A 6,462-nucleotide genomic window follows, 5' to 3' on the forward strand; every position below is an offset into this window, starting at 1 on the left:
TGGCTGATTAGGACAAACAAACGTATGCAAGTAAAGTGAATAACAGCAATCCAGAAGTGATGATGCTGTGCATGAGATGGCCACCAAAGTCCATGAGTGACTGTCCTTTGATAGAGTGGGGGCTGGTGATCAAATTATTCTGCCCTAAAAAGTAATGGACCTACTGAGTACCAGTAAGGATTTAAAGGTAAATATGAACAGTGATTCATTAATGCCCTGTGGCAACTAGAGACATTGTTGGAGGTTGTAGATACATAATCTATATTCACACATCCCCTTTTGTGACTATTATATATATTTCTCAGATGTGGCAGGCATATAATTAAATGCACGGTTGGCACCAGCTGTACCGTACGCACCCTGTAATTTTGGGCTAATTGATTGGCTTTTAGGTTGCAATGGTCCATAAAGAGGCACATTAGAAACAGGTGGGCTGCTGTACATATGCCGTGCTAACTGGGAATGGGAAGATTCTGCATTGGAGCGGTCTCATGCAAATAGACAAGACTTACGAGTGAGCAGGTGAAACCTTACATAGTGCTCACCTACCTTCACCTGAACATAGAAGAGGCTGATCAGATTAATGGGTGTCCATGAAAAAAACACTAATATTTATCCTTCCCGGACAGATGGCCTGGCAAGAGATAAAACAGAGCAGTAAGAATAAGTTCAACACATACTGTCTTTCTCATACCAGGGTACCATAGGTACAGGGGAACAGTGTCTTACTTTGCGGTTGCATGAGTGATGAAGGGAGGTGAGCTTTGGCTAGCAGCTGTAGACTCACTAATTGACAGTCAAACCATCACTCATAACACTGAGAGCAGATACAGAGTGGCTCCAATGGTGATCCCTTTATAGTAAACGATAGGGCTAGACCTGACTGATAATCGGGGCAGATATTCAGAATTGTACAATAATTGATATCAATGTTTTTTTCTGTCAGATTTCTGATAAAATAGGCTAATTACCCCCATCCTCTCAAACATTATCCTGCTCACATCAATATCTGATTGGTAACACGTCACAATCAATAGCCTTTAAGCGCTAAGTAATCTTAATCTGCAAAGTAACTAATATCACATAAATGTAGTGGAGAGGAAGTATGAGGTATGCAGAAGTGTGGCTATATTGTGGCTGAGAGCAGCATCCGCAGGTGGCAAAAGCCTGATGCTCTTCCTGGAGATAAGAGGCTGACATTTGGGTTTACCCAAAGTACCAACTCTGCCTTAATTAATGTCAGGCGAAGGCGCACCAGCACTGGTTCAGCGGATTGTATTTTCTCTACTGGCTGTAAGTTCCACATCCAAATGTTTGGATCTAGATCATAGCCCCCAGGAGATTCAGCCTCGCCTCCTCTCCCCCTCCCTCTCTCGTTTGCATGCAATCATGAGGACAGGTACAGCATTCACACAGATAGAGGCGACTGACTGTCAGTTGCCTCTATCTGTGTGAATGCTGTACCTGTCCTCTCTGCACTATATTTTACAATCTGCACTTGTCATCAAAATTAGTTTATTTTGTGATTTTATTTTGGCATGTGTGTAAATGCTAGGAGCAGGATCCCTACTCTGTCCTCTAACTGTAAAAGCCCCTTTTTAACTCTTTGAAAACTGTGGAATATGATTCAGGGCTACATAAAATGAAATTGTCTCAATTACCATAAGCACTGAAGAATTTCAATTCAATATAACATCAATTGATATACTAATATCAATTTGTTTAAATGTTCTGGTGGTCTGAAACACTTTAAGTAAGGGATAATGCCCAACGAGGTGTCCATAAACAGGAGTTAATGGACGACGCGGAGGCCCAAGAACGGTTGCCTCCGCGAGGTCCATTAACTCCTGTTTATGGACACCTCGAAGGGCATTATCCCGCTTATACCATGGTCACTTGCCAAAGAAAAGAAATTCGGACCATTAATTTACATTTTCATGCGTTTTACAATCAAAATATAAAGTTTTTCACAAGCCATAACTTAGTTTCCCTGGTAACGCCTGAGGGTTTGACTAATGCCTGGAACAATCATTACTCTCCCGTAAGATTCTTATGCAACGGAGACGTTGTTCACTCCTCCAGTAAATAGGACGGACCATAGATACGACTTGACAACGGGAGATATTCTAGTCCGCTCAGCGATGAGTCAGAAATCTAACGCTATGCTAGCAAGATTCAAAGTCAATAACATTGCATACGGTTGACAAACAGTAAATATAATTTGACAGTATGCTAGCTAACACGATTAGCTAACTAACCAGTCATGTCATTGCCCCCAAATCAATAGCAAGATTTTCACGAACAAATGATCGGCCGTGTGTAACGTTACTGTGGCCGCAGCCTGAAGCAGAGAGTTGAACAGCGAGCGGGATGTGAGATTATTCATGTATCAGTACGTTTAGAGGGGAAGTGAACTTTCTGCAGCTTGTGTGTTACAGTTGCCATCCTGTGGTGTTCAGAGGATAAGACACTGAAGGACTGATGGACTGAACTCAGTGTTGGAAATAAAATATTCAGATTTGATACGCCAGCTAGTGCATTGATTTACAGCGGTGAACAGTCAATTTGACTGGAACTACTTAGTAGGTGTCCATATATCAGGGGTTAATGGACACCCTGCAGCCAATCAGAATCGAGTATTCCCCCAGACCATGGTACAAAGACAAATTAATTGTTGCTTATTTATTAGTAATTAGTGCCCATGTTTATTTTTCTCCAGCGGGTCTGCAGCTTGTGAACATGTTAGTCATATCTATTAGGTAAGAAAAGGCCAAATGAAAAGTTCCAAGCTTGTGTTATCTGCATTTTCCAGCTGCTTAATTAACATGCCAGTGCACACAACCCCTTACAGCACCTGTGAGTGTGTGTGTTCAATACTTTATAATGAGGAGCAATCAAAAACTGACGTTCTGAGAGATATGATTGATTTGACCTCAGTCAGGTGAGCGATCAATATCAATGAAATCTCTGAGTGCTCCAAAATGCATAGGTACGAATGAGTAGGTTTGCACCAACACGTCTGAAAGTAGGCCTGGGCGATAAACCGAAAATGTACCGATACTGAAATTTACGATGATAACCGACGTCATTTTGGCAATGTCGGTATATTCGGTGTCATAGGCGTAACATCCACTAGGGACAGGGGGACATGTTAGGTCCACTTGATTAATCTACCCCAGCTTATACCGATGTGCTTATCTTACATTAATTTGATGGCACACTCCGCCCACTGATGCAACACCAGCTATGCCAGGTTAGTAATCAAGTGAACCCAATCTTGCTGTGAGTCGCGGACAGTTTGTGTAATGATGCTGCGTTCAAAGGCTGCAACAGGCCACTGTCTTCGGCCGGGCCGGTCCATTGATCAAGCATTTGTGTTTTGTTTTTTATTCACTCAAAATAATGACTGTATTTCCAGCTAGAAAACGCGCATCTCTCTTCTCCCTCCATTGTTGTTTGCATTTGTGTCTCTGCATGGTCTGACACCTGAGTGTCCTCATGCTGAGAAACGTGACTTCTCGCGTACGTGACGTCACTCCCTGAGACGCAAGAAGAAAGCAAAAATATATATTTTTACTATTAAAATGACAAAACTAGTAACGCGTTACCGGCATCACTGATTGTGTAGCAACATGGAGCATGAAGATGTAAAGAAAAAATAAAAACAGTAGAGTTAACTTTGAGCAAGTGTGGAGGAAAGTCGGAGGTGTGGACCCATTTTAAACAAGTCGTGGGCCGTGATAATAACATGTGTCGGCTTTGTCGAGTACATTAAGTGCGGCACTTGTTGTATTATTCATTAAGATTTCTGTAGTTCAAACAACTCGCAATTGTAGTCGAGAACGTCAGTTATAACAGTCCACGTATTAAACAGTTGTCGGGTTTAAATCGGTCTCGGGCTCATAATTACATTCAATGTGTCGGGACGGGCTCGGACACAACGTGCACGGGCTCGGGTCGGGCTTGATTCTAAGCTCTACTCGGGTCCAGCCGCTACTTTACTGAGGTTCACCCAGTGTGAGCAGCAGGAGGACGGTCAGCTCACCTCCCAGAACATGGCACTGAATCGCTGGAAACTGATTTAGGGACTGTCATCAAATTACTTAGCATAAATATATTAATACAAAATAATTGCAGTTCTTTCAATATCTTCCATGTCATGGGGCCCAGTGACTCCAGCAGCAGATTGTATTAGTAAACTGGACGAATGAGACACAGCTATGTTTATTGTACTTTAGTGCTTCCTCTATTTTATATGAATATTAATATGCAGAAATCTTGATTTCTTTTCTCAATAGCTTCCATGTCATGTGACCCACTGACTTCTGAAACAGAATCTGTGTCTATCAAAAATATATAATGATAAAGAAAATAATGGTGAAAAAAAGTTCTCTAATGCTCTAGAGGTTAACATATTATTAAGCAGCAATGTCAACTTCTCCACTATTTTGTCTCATGTCTTAGATTCTGAAGTCCTCAAAATGTTTATTTATTTACATCCAACCTCTTCCACCACCTGCAGAACAACCACGTGATTCAATTCGAAGAAATAAAAAAAGCGAGAAGCTTAGAATTTGTTTATAAGGGACTGTATATTTTATACTTTTAAACCTGTTCAGTTGTTGTCATTTCAAGTAATCTGTGCTTTTCAGCTGTTCAATTGTGTGCCTATCAGTTGTTCTTAACTACTAAATAAATGATATAAATCTTAACTACAATGTAGTTTTACAGTCCTTTAAAGTGGCATTTCTGTAAATACACAGGATTTGTTTTCCTTTTTTTTTGGTGCGGGGGGTTACTTATCGTTCATTTATCGTTATCGAGGTGAGTTGCTCAATATATCGTGATATTGATTTGAGGCCATATCACCCAGCCCTATCTGAAAGTACAACTTTTAGGCACTTTGAATTTGTTCATTTCTGTACCACAGTTTAAAAATAATGTATTTAATTGGCGGCCTAAAATCATACAGTATACAGTTTACATTGATGTAAATGTATAATTGACTTTTACCTCTTCTTTTGATAATTAAGTGCATGTATTGCTCTCACTTATACTAAAGTCATATTTTGCACTGTATTTTTACTTTTACTAAAGAATGGCTTTCGAGAAACAAGCTCTGTTTTAAAAATGTGAGATTGTCCCTTTCAATTGCACTAACAAGGAATGTAAAAAAAAAAATTCATAATAAGATCAATGTTTTCAAATTGCCTCATTGTGGCTTATCGTATAGGCCAAAAGCCAGGTACATATAAGGTTTGGAAAATTTGTTTTTTTTAAGGTTTTGCAATATCAGATGTAGCTATCTCTAATTAATTAAAATGTTGTGTGAGTGGCATGATGTAAGGCATTTTTTCTTTTTTACCAGGAATTCTTCAGCAATGAAAGACAGCATAATTTCTTAAGTGCCAGCAGGCTTTTCATCTTCTTTGTCTCTCTGTCTCAGCACCCTCCATAATCCAACTTTTGTCCTGTTTTCTATCATTTATTCTCCCCTCTTTCAAACGACCAAGGCAAGGAGGTGTCTCACAGCAGATAGAAAAATACACTGATTATCTTCATATGAGCCTAATCTTGGTTTGCTTGGTTTTGTTGTCATAAGAAGGGACATACTGAAAGCTCTGACACATACTGCACCTCAGACAGAACATTGCTCAAAATAAAGGAGTCAGATTCAAAACAACAATGAATACATGTTGCTAAAATCTCATGACATGTGTAGCGGGTACCGGCTTGGTCCCCACTGACAGACATATAGATAATCCTCTGATAGGAGCCTGGAAATATAACACAGAAATCAGCGAAGCGGGACAACTGTTGCTCATTCTCCATTCATCTGGATAATGTTTATTCTCACATTCGTTTTTTAACTTTACACTGCAACCATGAATTACTTCTGTTATTTTGTCTACATTAAAGCACTGGTAATAACCATTTTTAGATAACATTCACATTAAATGTCTATTTTTCCATATTTTCAAGAAATAAACTTATCAAAATTTGTATCAAACCAAAGATCAACATTTTCCCTTTTAATCAAGTCACCTGTCTATCATCAATCATGTATGCACTTCAGCCTTACACACATCATCTTCATCATCTCATAGAAAGAGTCTTTCCTTTATAATTGTACATAAAGTACGTTAAGTACATTAAGTGCTCACTTAATATAACAGAATAAATCCATCTTGCAGTTTAACTATTTTACATTTACACTATATGAACACAAACTTCAATAATAAGCCTGGATGGCCAATAGCTTGTTGCTTTAACCCGTAAACTTGAACGATAGCATTGTTGACACTTTATGTGTGCGCCCTCCACCACGGCTGCAGCCGTAGCTGATCTGAAACTGCATATTAGCATTAGCTTCAACATTTTGAGCAATGCACAACACACACAACTGATTTTCACACATACAATAATTACTCACAAATGCCCAGGAGCCGAAAGAAACAAATA

This window comes from Sparus aurata, chromosome 11, assembly GCF_900880675.1.
Source record: "Sparus aurata chromosome 11, fSpaAur1.1, whole genome shotgun sequence".
NCBI lineage: Eukaryota > Metazoa > Chordata > Actinopteri > Spariformes > Sparidae > Sparus > Sparus aurata.